General features: G+C 47.8%; 1 protein-coding gene across 8 annotated transcripts in view; it reads left to right on the top strand.

Annotated features, from left to right (window-relative positions):
* Positions 1 to 16,588, top strand: part of HIPK3 (homeodomain interacting protein kinase 3) — an 87,726-nt gene that overhangs the window by 19,678 nt on the left and 51,460 nt on the right. Inside the window, exons 1-2 of one of the 8 annotated variants that reach the window (XM_031607333.2) lie at positions 10,959 to 11,084; positions 14,171 to 14,343. The exons of 1 other annotated variant lie outside the window; for it this stretch is intronic. The gene's annotated coding sequence lies outside the window, so the exon portion shown is untranslated. Of the gene's footprint in view, positions 1 to 9,612; positions 9,895 to 10,439; positions 10,640 to 10,958; positions 11,090 to 12,011; positions 12,033 to 14,170; positions 14,344 to 16,588 lie in introns of those variants that run through there. 6 more of the 8 variants (XM_090142086.1, XM_031607334.2, XM_090142089.1 and 3 more) reach the window with 6 other exon arrangements.

Below are 16,588 nucleotides of genomic sequence, written 5' to 3'. Positions count from 1 at the left end.
GGAGTAAGAAAGGAGAGGAAGCAGAAGTAAAAAATTCAAAGGCACCCCCACCTCAAGGCACAGAAACTAATGGGCATTCTAGGAGAGCAGCTAGATGGTGCAGCAAAATAATTGTAACAGAAAGAAAGAGAAGATTCCAGAAGATACGGAAGGAGTTGGGCTTTTCAGTGGGTGGTGATTAGTTCCATCAGTGCTGGGTTTTCATACAGGTGTGCAGTGTTTTGTGCGTTGCAGGGCAAGGCTTTGTGTTTAATAAGATCTATGGAGCATGAAGTCTGAAAGACCACTATCTTGCAGTTTTTATTACTGCTTTTGCAGAGCAATTTGTTATATATAACTAACTGCAAGTATTTCTTCTATAGTATCATTTGTTCTGTAGGAAGGCATTAAATCTGAAATTCTCTTTCACCTTGAATGACCTGGGAAACTTGTCCTCATCTGTGATTCATCTAACATGAGCTATAAGAATGAATAGGGCTAGCTGCTGTTGTGTTCCGAGGCCAAAGCAAAGTAAAACTTAATTATAATAGAAATTTAATTCTGAGAGTACGAAGCACTGTAATAGAGAATCGATTGAGTGTTATGGTGTTTCTGAAACCTGCAGGAAAAGACAAACCAGAACACTAGGTCTAACGGAAAAGCAGGAAATGAAGGTGAGGAAATGCTACCTTACAGCCTTCTTATTTCTAAAGCTGAAGCAGGAGCTCATTGGTTCCTGTGAAGGATGAGAGCTACTCCAATTTGCTCCCTCCTGACAAACCCATCAGTGACCACTGCAGCAGCGACGTGCTTGGAGCACAGCCTGTGCCCCACACACCTCTGTGGGAGGCAGCGATGGCAGCGGCATGGAGAAACCCTGGATCCCAGAGTAAATCAGAATTATGGTACAGGGAGAGAAAGAAAAGGGGCTTGACCTTTGAGTGTGCAGGACAGAGTGCTCTGAGTGCTGAATAACAGTCACACAGCCCAGGAGAATAACGTGTTCTTAATACAGGATAAAAAATGATTAAATGTGATTACTTTGAACAGTCCTAGGTTTCTAAAGTGCTGGCTGCACTAAAGGGCTGTGAAGTTTAATACCTTTTCTTCAGTGAAAATCAAAATTTTGCTGATAATACCTACGGTTTTGTACTGCCAGACTGCTACAGGGCTCTGTTATTTCCCTGAATTGTGAAGTGAACTTACAGTAAAGCTTACTAATGGGAAAAAATCGCATGACTTTCCATCATTCCCCTTCGATTCCTTGGCTGCTTTTCAGTCCTGCCCTACTGCCGACATAAAGCAGTGACATAAAGCAACAACAGCTACTGTGGACACAGGGAGTGTGGTCTGGCCCTTCCTCAAAATGACATTGCAAGAGGAAATTCTGATCATGATGGAAAAACGTGTCGCTGTGCATCTCTCTTGCCATGAAAAGGATGGTTTGAAAATCATTCAAAAGAGCACGGCTTTGGCAAAATACCATCGGTTTGTTGCTAGGAAGAGCAGGATAATCTAGGTGATGGCTGGGTGCAGCTCCACAGGTCTGCTGTTCCTAGTGGCTGTCACTCCCATCCTGCTAAGCAGCATTTGATGGAACTGAGCTATATGGTGATTGCACACTTGGCAGTGAGCATGTTTTTGCTGAGCTACGGCTTGGTCAGAACCTGGTACTGAGGCATTTTTAGTTAGCTGCTGGAGCAGCTGGCCTAGTGAGACACTCATCTTCTGGAGCTTTAGTGATGAGAAAAGACCATCAATGGAAGGGGAAGCAGCATGGTTTTGTTAACGTGCGCATGATTTGCAGTACTTGCACGGTGCTGGGGATGGGATTATGTCTGAAGGGTTCCCATACAGAATAAAATATTAGCAGAGTTTTTATTTTGATTAAAACCTAAATTAGGTTCAGCATGTTTTGCAGAATTTACCATTCTTTTCTGGGAAATACTGATTAAACCTGGTTTTCCATTAAGAAAGACCAATTCAACTGAATTGGAAGGATTCATGAAAGTACAGTGACTTTTTTATAGGCATTTACAATAAATAATGTCATCGTGTTGCAATGTAATCAAACAGTTGCATGTAAATCACCTTTTTCCCAATGTACTTCTGTTCCATCACTGCTGGGGCCGTCTAGATACGTCTTGAAGGATTTTTTTCTTGGCTGTTTAAGGCAAGTCTATCTGGGGATGAGTTAGCTCGTTTCCGAGCACCAGCTAAGCAAGGCTAGTAAGCAGAGGATTAGAGGGAACAAATTATTTTAGGGTTTCTGGGAAAAAGTAGTAAACTTCTCATTGTTATTTCTGAAATTAAGGATTTGGGTGCTTTTGTGGACTTGAAGTTAACTAATTTGCAAGCAGTGCTGGGTATATTTCATGTCACAGCTTACTTTTAGTTGTAAAAATGTATGGTTTCTACACTAGATAAAACAATCCTCTGAGCTTGTTCACCCACTTTGGAATAGGGTGAAAAAACAGATTTCACTTTTTCATGTTAAATTAGTTTCAAAATTAAGGCTTGAATTAGAAAGTTAGAAAGAGGTCTCAAAATATAAATCACTTTTGAAGCTCCACAACTTTGTTGGTTGTATAATAAATGTCAAGCTATAAAAATTAAAACCTGGGAAGAAACTAAATGAAGAGCAATATACAGAAAGAAGCTTTGCCAAAGATGTGTTCATGAGTAAGCTTGGTCCTACAGCCACTTAGTGAGGATGATGATAAGGTACAAAAGTCAATGTAAAGTAATTGTAAATAACATAAATGCAATCGATGCTGGAAATGATAGCATTGAGTGCTCGTCCAGAAGGCATTCTGAAGGCTGCTGCTGAAATACGCTGGTACTGAAACGAAAGGGGAACAGGACAAATGATCAGGTTGCTGCAATCCTGATACTCCGTCGTCATTATCAGAAGTACAACCAGGAGCTGGGTTTTTGGTGTTTTTTTTTTTTTTGTTTCTTAGGTACGCAAACCAAATCAGTTAAAGGACAGGAGTTAACCAGCTTAATTTAAGCACCGCTTAGTGCAAAGGCTACAGACAGTGATTAAATTAGTTTTAAGTGCCTGATGCTAACACACACCATTGAAGAACTAGGTAACTATTGTATTTTTAATTAATGTGATATTCTGTGCTTGGAATTGAAATATGAGAAAATTAAAGAAGTAATTATTGAACTCAACTAGTGCTTTTCCATATCATCTGCTGAATGAAATGCTATTCTGGCTTAAAAGCCTTATATAAGCATCTAGAGCAATCTTTCACACATGTAATTGATACAGCTGTTTAATAAAATATGAATGGAGAGCGACTCACGCCCTGCTGTGAAAGAGTAGTTAGTTTCTAGTGTAACAGATGAATTTGCATCTGTTGAAGGAATGCATTTAAATGGTAAAGAATGTTTGATGATTGATGGTTGCATAGGTAGAACCAAGATACTTACGCTGCTTTTAAGTTCACCAGTACGTAGCTGCTGTGGTGCCGGACAGAAAAGCAACGTCCATGTTTTTGTGGCAGCTCCCTGTTGTTCAGGGAAGGGCTCCTGAGGCAGGTGGGCAGCTGGTGTGCTGGTAGGCTCTGCCTGGAGTGCTGGCCAGCACTGGCTCCTTTTTCCTCATGTACCCTTTTCCTATCTGAACCCATCTGTTGTCTCTCATCTAGTACTTAGGTAGCAAACTCTCTAGCATTTTTTAAGAAACTCTTCTCGTTTTGTGTATTAGGTGACTTCTGACCCTGAAATTCTGGTCTATAACTGGGGCTGCTCTACTGGCACTATTGTTTCTACACCTATTAAAATTAATGCTGATATCTCATGCGTTTATAGTGACTCATTAATTAGTAATTTAATTTATGCATGGTGATGGTGATTGAGTTTTACATAGTAGTTATACACAAAGCATCAGGAGATGCTTGAATGAAAAAGGAACTTTCTTCTCTGCTCTTACTAGCTGAGAACATAACAAACAGGATAAAAAAATATGCGCAGATTTTCTTCAGTAACCAGTAAGTATCTGGAGCCTTTCTCATCCTGGAAATAATTTTGCTGATCACAATGGGTTTGTATCAGGAGCCCGCTTGGCCAACAGTGCTTGTGTTGTCCACAGCCATCCATTAGCTTCAGTGGGGTGTTGTGGTTTCAGCCCCTGATGCTGCTGGTCCCCTCGCCCTTTCCTGAGGATGTTGTGATTACGGCCGGTGGTGCTGTGGGTGATGACAGTCATGTTCTGTGACAGACGATCCGGAAGGCAGAACGTGGTGTAAGGGGAGGTGCGAGGCATGCAGAGGAAAGCAAAAGGCAGCTGCTAGCAGGAGGGCTCCTTCTGGCGTGCTGCTGTAGGTGGGGTTTGGTGCTGTGTGTGATCCCTGCGGCGCTGCCATGCTGAGTGCTGAAGCTGGATGCCCAGGGCTGCCCAGACACCTGCACCCTCTGCTTCCTTGGCCTGGGGCTGTGTTCCGCAACACCTTGGCCTCCTTCCCTTCCCTGTCATCTGTCTTCACAAGGCACAGATTGATGTGAGTAAAGCCAGACAAAAGCAGGGCTTAAAATATGTTCAAAGAATTCATGTATGTTAAAAAAAAAAACAACTCCATTCAAACACCCTGCTGAGCGAGTAGTGCTCTCTTATTGCTCCTTTTCATGCTGTAATATCAAGGCATTTCAGTCTGAGCCCTAAAACCTGCCCATTTAGCTATAACCTTGAGCTGCTTTTAGCTATTTGGTGAAACACAGGTGATAGGTGACAGGCTTCCTCACGCGATGTCCTGTCAGCACTTTTTGACTGATTGTTCAGAATAAAAATGCCTGTGCTTCATGCACTGTGAGCATTTACTGCAACAGGGCTTAACATTTACAAAGCTGAATTGAAAAAGTTTGGCTGTGTTCAAACTGTATTTTTTTCTCTTTTAAACATTATTTTGTAAACTGCATATAGAAAAATAAGTTTGTAGGAGTGCTTTTTCTTTTTTGAACCAGGAAATTATGAATTAATTTGCACATTGAATAATAATTGCCCAGAATAGCTGTGCATTTTCTTCTTTTTAAATATGGCACAATAAAAGTTCTTCAATCCCTGGCAGACATAACAGGTGGCAGCACATTACCTTATTTTAGAGAGATGCAGCTTCTATAAGAAAGCAACTTATCTGCAGATGCTCTTGAAGTTCAGTGAGCATTAGACCTGCATAAACTGCAGTCCCAAGCCACAAGTGTGGTGCTGGCAGAACCCAACGTTTTTACAACAGTTCCAGTTTTCTGCTTTTCTTGAGAGCTTCGGTCTCTGTCAAATAACATCTAATCTGATGATGAGGGCTTTTATTTTTTGTTGCAAAAGCCTGAGGATAACGTAACATCTGCATGTATGTATTCAGTAGATTCTCATTATGATGCAGCAAAGCTCAGTCGTCTTGGTGCAGTGGTAATGTCAGATGCTCTGCAGTCTCTGCTCCTTCATTTTCTCACCTGTTGCATCTCATCACCATTCACTGTGCTGTGGGACGTGACACGATGTCTATAACCATATATAAAAGGTGTGGATTTGCCATTTTCCTGTCCACTTCTGCTCCCTCACCTTCTATTAAACATCAGCACATCTATATGCAGGGTGGTAGTCTCTGTTCCAGTAACACAGTGCCAATTATATCAAAATGTCATAAAGCCAGAAAAATAAACTGACTCCTGACTGCCTTCACCCCGATTGTAACATAAAGGCAACATGGATGCAGAAGGTAACAAAAAATAAGTGCAGATTGGTTTTGTAATACTTGGAAAAAAATCAATTGGAATACTTGTGTATGTGAATAAACAAATTCATATGAGAACACATTCTTTGCTAAACGAGGAAATGTTTTTTCCTTGCAATGGTTTGATCTTATTTCATAACTCGTGTAATTAGAACGTGTCTTTTCTGTTGTTCATTTCAGACCAGAGTCTCTAATGTGGTAATTTAAATATTTGACGAATGTCAGGTAAAAATATTCTTCTAATGACATCTCAAGGGGGGAGATGAGGAAGACTTTAAGATATAGCTGCTTTTAAAAGCAGGAAAACACAGGGGTGAAAGTCCTGTGGGAGGCTGCAGGGCTGGGAGCCCTCTGTGCTGACTCGGTAGGGCTGCTCTCAGGGCAGCTGTGAGCCGCAGACAGGTGAGTAACAGGACCTTGCAGGCACACCTGGCTGTGCCCACGTGCTTCCATGGTGAGGTGCTGGGGCTGCCCTCCAGCAGGTCTGCTACAAGCATGGATGCAGTTGAGCACTGCCGGGACACAGCTACGCTTTGTAGAATCGTAGGGGCTGGAAGCAAGCTCTGGAGTCCAAGTTCCCTCCTATAGCAGCAGGGAGGGAGGTGTCAGGGAAGGTAGGGGTGCTCCTCTTTGCCACACAGCACGGACCCCTGCCTGGAGCCAGTGGATCTGACCATTTCCTTCAAAATGCTTTGGAATGCACACTAACAGTGCATCCCCTGTAATCCTTAGGTTTTACTGAAGTCATTAGACTACTAATAAGCATCAACTCATTGAGTAACAGAAGATTATGTTTAAATTCAGTAGTTTGACGGCCCGCTTCTGTTTAATGACGTTTGTTTGTAGGAATGGTGCATTCTGGAAAGTGAGGTCAGCCAGAACATTTGTGGTGTTCATCTGTCTGCAACCCTTGATCTTGCAATGTATCAGCCACTAAAAAAAGAAGCCATTGCTCAACTGTAAAAATGAACTGGTCGGTAATATTAGTGGATGGCACCCTGTGAGTATTCATAAGGGTAGGGTAGAAATGATGCTCGTTTTTAAAACAACAGTAAAAAATACAATCTTTTCTATTAAAAGATTTACAGGCCGACACTGCATCATAGGAATTTGAGTTTGAAATAAGCTTGTTTTTTTCTTTTTTTATTTTAGCAAGTTATTTTTCTCTGTCATAGAAGAAAGTGTTTCAGTGTATTTGTAGTTTTTTAAGTAAAAATACGTTTGTCCAGTGTTTTGCTATTGCTTATTTGGTAACCAGTTGTTGTTACAACTTGAGTGCTGGATTAAATGTAGGTGATAGTCAGCAATGTTAAAGCTGCGTTTTCTGTTGCTTTTAATCCATCAATATGATTCTAACTCTTATAATTATCTCTCACTGACTGCTTTAGGATTTTATCTTCAAATTCCCACAGTTTTGTTGTGTAGTATTCAGGTACTGTAAAATATCCAATTTGTCCTCACCAGGTACCTGAAAAACAGAAGCATTGCATTTTGGTGCCTATTTAACTTTTGTTAGTCTTAATGATCTATTTTGCTGCTGGAAAGAGAGAGGAAAAGTGTGGATGTGGTGTATACTTATGTGAAAGGCACTCTTAGACCACAGTGCTTAATAACTGAGACCAGCCAGTGTCCAACTGTACCTTTACATCATCACTGTACGTTTCATGAAGATCTCTGTGGATTTTCTAATGAATGCATGAGGAGTGATCTGCTTCTGAAAGCGGAGAACATCCTGGCAGAGCCAGCAGCGTCCTGCGTAAAGAACGAGGGATCAAGGTGCAGCAAGACAACAACCCCAAGCTGAAAAACAAACTGCAAATGCAAGCATTACCTGAGAAATATGCCATGCTGCATCATCTCTTACATGACCCAGTAAAGACACTTAAGCTGCCTTTTTGCTGCTTGAGATGTAAGTGTCACTCTTACAGTGTAGTTATACAGCTTCCCCTGATGGTGTGAAAGGTAAGGGCTGTGCCCGGACTACTGCTTTACTTTGGATGAAGTGTGCATTTCTGAAGAGACCTCTTTGTGAATCCTAATTACCATGTTTTGATTGCATTGCAGAGCAATGAACTTGCCTTGGAATGAACAAATGTTATCCTTTCTGAGTTAAACTAAACCAGAACCAGTTGTGGTCCAACTGTCAGTGGCATCAGTACGCGTTTAGTATGGCTTGCAGATCCTCAGCGCTCACCCTGCTGACCCGCTTCCACTGGGTTGCATCAGAGGGAGCATCAGAGGCTTCCTGTGGCTTAATTTTAGTGACTCACACAATCACAGAATGGCTTGGGTTGGCAGGGCCTCAAAGATCATCTAGTTCCAACCCCCCTGCCTGCTCCTTGTCATGGTCAATGTGCTACAGCTTGGGTGACCACTCCTGCAGTGCTCATAGCAGCGCGTTTCCAACCATCGCACTGCTGAGTTCTTTGGCCTTCTTCATTTCTACCCAGAAAACCAAACTGAGGTCCGTGCAGCTCTAACCGCTGCACTGAGAAAAGCTCTGCCTTCCTCTTTGTGTCAGCTCTAACACTTGCTGAACTTACTGAGCTCATTCGACTCACTGAAGAAAGCTGTAGGCACTTTTTTGCATGGGGGTGCTTCATCTGCTAAGTGAGAGACTCAGTGCTGGAGGGGAATCATCGGGAGAATCTATCTGGATGCAGGGAGAGGGGATCACTGGTTCATGGCATCGCCCTCCTATGTTAGCAGCTGGGAAGGTCCAAAGGATGGAAGCACAGCCCCAGGGCCCTGCCTTCTGACTGCTGAGTATTGCTTCCCTCATAGAGAGCAGCCCTGTTCAGGACACTGATGCTCAGGTTCATTCAAGCGTTCGGAGCCTGGCAGATGTAAACAACTCACGAGCCGATATAAACAACTCGCAGTGGCCGTAAAAAGAATTTGGCGATGCAGCTTATAGCAGCTCAATGAGTAAAACAAATTGTTCCAGCCAAAGCGTTTTCTGTCTCTGTCTACGCTTGGGATTTTGATAACCAAAATAGCACAGTGTCACTGGTAAGTGTGCTGCCAAGGGCTTCGGGCCCGGGTTTGTCCTCACAGCTTCTTTTGCTGCATATTTTCACATCGATTAGAAATACCTTCTTCCATGGTTTCTGTTTCTTCTTTCTGCTCAGGGTGCTAACACCTAACTACTCTTCCCCTGAGCAGCATCACGGAAAGGAGGCAGAACAAAGAGCCCATGGAGGTGTGTGTTTCAGCGCTGAACTCTATCAATGAATGTAAATGCCAGGGGCCTCCTTGTGCCAGGTTAGCCAAGTGCCCTGAAACAGAGCAGCCCTTGCTTACAGGTGTCGCAGCATTAACCCCTCAGGTGCCCACCAGCACGGCGGTACGGCCTGGAGAAACGGGGCAAGGGCGTGCTTACTGTTTATCAGATGACAAAAATAAGGGAAATGCTTGAAATACTTCCTAAAAAGCCAGTTGTCAAAATATGCCAAGACAAATTAGTAGCTGAGGAGGGGTATATTTATTATTTCAGTAGGCCGTCAGCTTTCGTTGTTGCAGATGAAATACACGTAGGGATAGAATTGGTGGATACTGAGTGCTTTCCTTCCTTCAGTTGTTTTAGAGGTCGTGTACTTAACTAATCAGGGGTGGTTCTCAAAATGTAGGCACATAGATGGCACGTGAACGAACTGCGTATGCAAACAGTCGTGCAGGAAGCTGATTGTTTGAGGAGCGCTGTGAAGACAAGCGTTATTAAAATGTGTAATATTAGAAAAAGGTGCAACGAGAACTCTTACGAGCTATAATTTGCTAGCATCGTCTCCCACCTGTTTTTTCCCCACCCCTAAATTAAGAGTGAGGAAGACACGAGCGCACGTGGCTGTGCAAGCGCGGCAGTTGGCGCCGCTCCGGGCAGGAGGAGGGAAGCGCTCGGCTGGGGCTCCGCGCGCGAGCAGCGCTTCCTCCTTCGCCCCGCATCAGCTGAGGGCCGTTTAGGGTGAAGACGCCGTTCGCGGGAGTCGGCCGGACCCGCAGCCGACCGCTGCCGCTTCAGCGATGCGCGGCGTTGGGGGCGCGCACGGCGCTGCTTCGGCACGAGCCGAGCGAGGCGGAGCGCTGAAGTTCAGCGCGGGGCTGGGGCAGCCGCGCCGTCCGACGGCAGCCGCTAACGCGCGGGGATCGCTGCTGGCGGCGCGCCGCGTCTAGAAGGAAGGTCGGTGCGCACGGGTAGCCCGGGGCCGGGCGGGGCACCGCTTTCGTCCTCGCACGAATTTGGGGTGTGCAGTCGCCCTCGCCTTGTCACCTTCTAATCTGCGGGTCTGGAGGGCGGCTGTTCCCTGACGCCGGAGCGTCTGGGAGCGCCGCGCTGCCGGGAGCTAGCGGGACGGCACGGCACGGCACGGCACAGCCGCGGGGCTCCGCCGAGCCGCTCGTCCCGCGGGCGGTTCCGCACAGGCAGGGCGGCTCCACCGCGGCGCGCCAGGGCCGGGTGGGGGCGCTGCGGGCGCGGCGGAGGCGCGGGCCCGGCGGCGGGAGGAGCCCCGCGGGCTGGGCGCGGGGCCGCGGCGGAGCGGGGCCGGAGCCCGGCGCGTCCCGTCCCGTCCCGTCCCGCGGGTCCCCTCGGCGGGGCCTCGTCCGCCGCTGCGGGGCGACGGGCCGTGGCGGGCGCCGCTAGGCCGCCGCGAGCGGGGCGGAGGCGGGAGGAGGCGGAGGCGGAGGAGGCGGCGGCCGGGGGCGGGCTGGGTCCCTCCCCGGGAAGATGAGGCGGAGGCCCGGGCTGCCGAGCGGGCCGAGCCGGGGCTCTTCCCTCCCAGCCGCCAGGACAAGATGGCAGCGGCCGGGGCGGCGGCCGGAGCGGCGGGGCTGAGCGGCTGAGCGCGGCGCTTCCCCGCGGCGCTCCCGGACATGCCCGGCGCGGCGGCTCCGGCTCGGACGCCAGCGCGGCCCGATCTATGAAGGTGAGCGGGGGGCGGCGGGGCGGGGGGAAGGGCGCTGCCTCTTCCCGCGGGGGGCGGCGGGGCGAGGCCCGGCACCGCCGCCCGTGCGCCGATGAGCGCTGCCCGCCGCCTGCTCGGAGCGCGGCGTTCGGCCCGGGCGGCTCCGCTTTCCCCCACCCTCCCCCCCCCCCCGCTGCCGCCCGCGCCCCGAAGTTTCTTCTTTCCCGGCTCCTCGGCGGTGGGAGGCGGCTCCCCGCGCCCGCCGTGCCCGTTGCCGGCCTGTGCGGCGCGTCGCTGGCCGCCGGTTGCCGTAAACAAGCGCGGGGCCGCCCCTCCCGCGGGCTGCCGGGCGGGCTGGGGCTGCGGGCCGGGCTGCGGCTGGAAGCGGGGGGCGCGGGCTGTGCTGCGGGGCCGGGCCGCCCGCTGGAAATCGCAGCACAGCGTGTGATTAGCACCGTTGGAAATTGTGCGGTTTGGAGTTTTTTATTATTATGATTATGATTATTTTTCTCTTTTAATGCAAACCCCTCAGCCGCGAGTACTGCGTGTCTCCCTATCCAGAAATCACTTCTGTCCGGGCTGTACCGCTGTACGCTGTGGCCGCCGGCTCCCCTCGTGCCGTGTCGGTGCGGCGGTGCCGAAGCCGCTCCGCAGCCCTGCGCCCACCTTCCGCGGGCGGCCCTGCCTTGTCGGCACCGCCGTGCCCTGGGGCTGCGGGCAGCGGCGGCGCGGCGACGTGCGGTCGCGCTGCCGGTAGCAGCGCACGTTTCAGCGGTTTCGCTTCTGCGTTACCTTCCGTGCGTCGTGCGCGAAAAGTTTGTGCCCTCCCTGGCTTCACAACAACGCGGTGGTGCTCGGGCTCCGAGTTGCTTTCTGACGTAACGATTCCTTAACAGAATGACTTGTGGGAGGCTTCCGTAAGCTGAGTTTAAAATTCGCACAAGAAAGAGCTGTCTTGTAAGCGTGGCAGCCAGCAAAGAGATTAATTAAGCATCTGGAAAATAGGTCAAGGCTGTATTATGAGGCAGCGTGGTGAGATCGCAAGTAAATGGAGCGAGGTGTTACTGTGAGCTTAGCAGGAGAAAACGGAGCGGGACGGGGCAGCGGTGACAGCGCTGCCTGTCCCAGCACCAACCATTTATAGCAGCGCGCCGGGATGTGTTGCGACCACACGGAGCAGGAATGGCTTTTTGCGCACCGTGCTTCTCGCTGCCGGCTCGCCTTGTGCTGCTGGCTGTGCTCCTGCTGGGCGTGGCACGGCTGTGCCCAGGGGCTGTGTTCGGGGAGATGCTCTGACTGCGGGCTCGGCGTGTCTGCGTGCCTCGGGGTCACCTGGCTGCATCCCTGCAGTGAAGTGGGGTTAAAGCGCTGCTCAGGAGGCTGCCCCCGATGCTGGGCTCTGCTGCCATCTGAGGTATTCCTTTGTTTGAGGCTTCTTGTGTTTGCGTCTTCCCTCCCTCCTGCCTCGAAGGCGGCTCCCTACCAAAAGAGGGAAATGAGAGAGGCTACACAACGAGGTGCCGGGGACAAAATATCGGCAGGGTGTGGGGAGGAACTGCCTTCAGCCCCTCGTCCAGCAGTCGGCATCGTTCGTGGAGATCGTGCTGTTGGTGTGTGCTGCCCCTCGTGCTGTGCCTCGGAGCAGCAGCTTCAAAACAAACGTTGTGTTCTGGAGGGGATTTTCTAAAAGCTGTTTTTGGGTTGATTGCTCCCATTTAGCTCCCACCGACTTGAATGGGGGCTTCCTGGGGCTCGGTGCTTGTGTACCCCCCTGTGGGTAGAACAGAGGTAGAGAGGTGTCTGCTGACCCTCACCCAAACACGTAGGGTGGTTGAGCTCTCCTTCCCTAAACTTGCTTGGTTAGAATGTTTTTGTCCCTGCTATTTTAGGGAGTCATGCTCTTATGTTGGTTTTCTTTTTAACTTGCGTTTAAGCACAAATCCTCTTTTTGCTGGTTTCTGTTCTGCCAGTGGGCTGGTTATGTAAAAAGAGATGCTCTCAACAAAGCCTCGCTTTCAGAAACGAGAGTTTCGTTGTTGGCTTTTGTGTGCAAGCAGGAGAAACAGTGCACTGAAAATATTCAGTCCCAAATGATAGCACTGTGCCCTGTATTTCGGACTGATGTTAAATGCAGAGCTGTATGCTAGAACAAACTTTCTAGTTGAGCTGACGTTGATGCATTGTGGTGCACAACTGATGTGCATGTACCAGATAGCGTGGGCAGCACGGCTCTGGGGGGAGCAAATGTGGAAATGTCAGGGCTGGGGCGGCCTGCTTTGCTGACAGGTGGCAGGATGGGGCAGGTGACGCTGGCATGGTCCCTGATGGGGAATCTGGAAAAGAACAGGCTGGAAAGTAGGATGTCCCAGTGGCAATACCAGCGCTTCTCTGTTATGCGCTCACTGCTGGGTTTTGTCAACTGTTGTCGAGCTCCCATATCTCAGAAAGGCTTGCATGCTTCTGTTTTCCAAGCTTCCCCCTTCTCTGACTGCACTGCCTTGCAGCTCCACAAGAATTCCAGAACTCTTGGCATGGGATTCCTCTGGTGAAGAAAACATCCTTGTGCTTCTTCAGCAAAGTTATGAAGTTCCTCCAGATGGCCAGCTGCTAATTTATATAATCCAAATACTTATTTTGAGGCGGTCTCTTCTGCTTTCTTGTATTTGAAAATGAAGGGAGTGAGAGCTGAACTTGGCAGTGAGAACTTTCTACAAAATTCATGTCTCTGTTCCTAAGTCACTGAAATAGTATTTTTGCTTCTGCAGCCCTCCTGATTGACAATGGGAGGTGGAGTGGAAAGTTGGGATTACTTTTAGTTGGAGTCTTGGAAGAAAAAGTTGTTCTTGGGTGAGGTGTAAGAGATCTCCAGACACCTGGAACTTCAGAACTGTTGGGTCACACACGAAACCAAATAGGAAGAAATCAGCACGAATAAGTGCCGAGCCTTTTAGAGGCGGCGATGAGTGGGCAGCATGCCTTGAAGAGCTCTGCTGGCTCCATAGCAACGTTTAAAGCAGCGTTCAGCAGGCAGTGCTGCGAAATGGGTTAGTGCTGGGCTACCTGCTCTCACTTGTGCAGGCAGTGAGCACCCTCTAGTCAACCTGAACTAACTGGAATGAAGCATAAGGCTTGGGAAATCCCGTTACCTCTTCTTGGCTTTTTCCACCCCCTTTTAGACACCCGTTTAATTTACAGCTTCAGCCTCTAGCGTTAGAGAAGCTGAAGCTGTATTTCTTTTCAGAAGCACTGACTTCAGGATGGCGGACAAGCAGATGTGCTGCTTTTAATTAAGAGAGTGGGTCACTTTCTGACAAAATGAGGTCGATCTCTGTTTTAGCAGTGTTGCTTAAAAACGAGACTTGCCACATACCTGGAGCATCTCTTAAGCAAGGGAATTCAAGGTGTTTAATTCTGAATTTCTCTTACTCAGTGACTTGGAATCAATTTAAAAATTCACTCTGTCTCAGAACTCTCCCAATATTACTAACTGTATTTTCAGTAGACCCAGAAGTGTGTGAATTTTTGTATGTTTTTTTTCTTTTTCCCACCCAGTGTTTTCAGGAAACCTTAGAAACTATTTGTTTCCAAAGTGTGCCCTTCCTGCCGGCTCTGTTGCATTGTGCAGCATTTGGGTATAGCGGGATGGAGCCCAGCAGAACCCTGAGTTCAGGCTCTAAAACACAGCAGGAAAATAAGAGACAGTGAAATATCCACAGACAAAGCAGGTGAGCAAATATTTTGGTATATTTTTAGTATCATCAAAGCTACAGCAACTACCCTAATGATTAAAAATGAAATGGATTGTTACGTGCAGATTTATTATAGTATGTTATGAATGACACTGCCGTCAGAAAAACTATTTTTAAAATGAGTCATCTCACATTCATATGACTCTTTCCATTAGTACTAATATAGTTTTTTCGCAGTGGTAAATTATTTTAGTACTGTTTTTAAGCATGTTACAAACATGACTAATGCTTTTCGTGTAAAGCATCAGCTATTATCAAATGAAAATCCGTTCCTATTTGTATAGCCATTACTCACTGCGTGGGGACTGCAGTTCCCTATTCAGGTAGCTGGCAGACTCTTCTACCATTTTCCAAAAGGTGGAAAATTCTGGGACGAGAAAGGCTGTGTCCTCGCACTCTGTTGAGAGTCCCATTCTCATCGTCTTGGTTTAAGAATAAAACCAAGCAAATGCAAGGGGATGGCTGCAGATGAGACATGATCCCGGTAACAGCACAGTACTGCTGAGTGTAAGCGTGGTGCGAGCGGCTCTGCTACCTGAGTCGGTTTGCTTTGGCTGGCTTTAGGAGTTGTACCCGAGCTTTGCTTTACTCCAAGGTGGAACACGAGCTGTGAAATGGAGGCAGGTCTCTCCTGGCACTCACCTCTTGCAGGGAGGAGGGGAGAGAAGAAAGTCGGCCCTGGTGGGAGAACCTCCACTCGGCGGCCTGCAGCTGGAACTGCAGTCACACTATGGCTGCGCTCCGCGTGGGGCCACAGTGTTTTCTTTTCCTCGTCTGTGTCGTGCAGGCTCTGCCTGGGTTGGTACTGGTGGAACCTGAACAATCTTCAGGATGTTTTTTTTAAACCTGTTTCTAAGGATATCTTTCTGCCTTTAGACTGAAAAGCTGCTAGTGTACATCACTGCTTGGTAAATGTTGTCCTGCCTCTGTTTTCCTAGAAACACAGTTCTAGGAAACTGGAGCCTCCTCCGTCGCTTACATTTCTTCAGTGCAGGGGTTCTGGTGCTTGCAGCCTTGTGGGTCCTTTCTGAAGGAACGGGCTTCATTCCTAAGAGAAGAAAAAAGCCTCTTTGTTTCCCCTTTCCTTATCTACTAATCTAAACTTATTCTGTGAGGCAGGGAATTAATTGGTATTCAGTCTGATAAGAATGTGTTGCTTTCATGATACTCAGAAGGGTGTTTTTGAAGAGCTTTTCTCTGTGGTTTTGGAAATGATGCTGTGAGCTAATGTCCTACTGTGACTCTGCCAGGGTCACTCGGGAGGCTTTCTCAAGGAATGTTTTGGGAGCTGGCTGTGGCAAGTGTTCTTTGAGACTGTGTTTATAAAGCTCGACTGAAGAGATGGCTCAACTTTGTTTCAAGGATGAAAACAAGAGTGAAAGTTAAAGGCTAATTTCTTTTACAAATAGGAAGATTATTATATGGAAAGGAACACAGCAGGCAAAAAACTGGCTTGTGCTTAGCAGTACTGTGCTCTAGCTGTTGGGATCATATGTTGCGTGCAATCTCGCTCTCCTTTTGCACACCTTCTGTGTGGTTAAATCAATAAACTGTGTAGGGGAGAGGGGGAAACTTGTTGCACTGGTGGCTTTGGGAAATACTACAGTCTAGCTTAATACTGCTACTGGTTTGCTAGGAAGTGAAAGATGGCGTTCTGAGAAGAGCACACATTTCTCGTGGGGGTTTTGCCTACAGGAAGCACTACTTCCACATCTTCATCTTCTTCCACAGAAATGTGGAAGAAGTTTCCCCCTCTGAAACTCTTCTGAAAATTCCATGCCAAGTTTGATCAAGTCTGGGGACAAAACCAAAGTAACAGTGAGGACAATAGCTTGTAGGCTTGTATTCCCAGAGGAGCTGCATTTGATGTCTGTGGGTGCTGCAAACAGAACGGAGGGCAGGGCTCTGCTGCTGTCAGGGCTTCACAGACGTTTATCTCAGTGCGTCTCCTATTTCCAGGTTCAAATGGAATTAATCTCTTAAAAGAAGAGATTAGGCCGGGAAGCCCATGCGGGTTGCAGCGTGCCATTTGTGTTGATGATGGCACATTCTGATCTAGAGAGCGTGGTCTAATTGGGAGCTGGTGGCAGATCAAACTTTTATTTCCTTTCTTTTCAGTTGCATAACGTTTTCTTGCCTCGCATAAATGCTTTAAATTATATTTTTTAACTGTGATTGCAGTCATACTGGAATCATAAGATGTAGCTGTTGGTATCTGTGG

Source organism: Phasianus colchicus, chromosome 5 (genome assembly GCF_987193195.1).
Source record: "Phasianus colchicus chromosome 5, bPhaCol1.hap1.1, whole genome shotgun sequence".
In the NCBI taxonomy this organism is placed as follows: domain Eukaryota; kingdom Metazoa; phylum Chordata; class Aves; order Galliformes; family Phasianidae; genus Phasianus; species Phasianus colchicus.
This window is presented reverse-complemented; position numbering and strand designations above follow the sequence as displayed.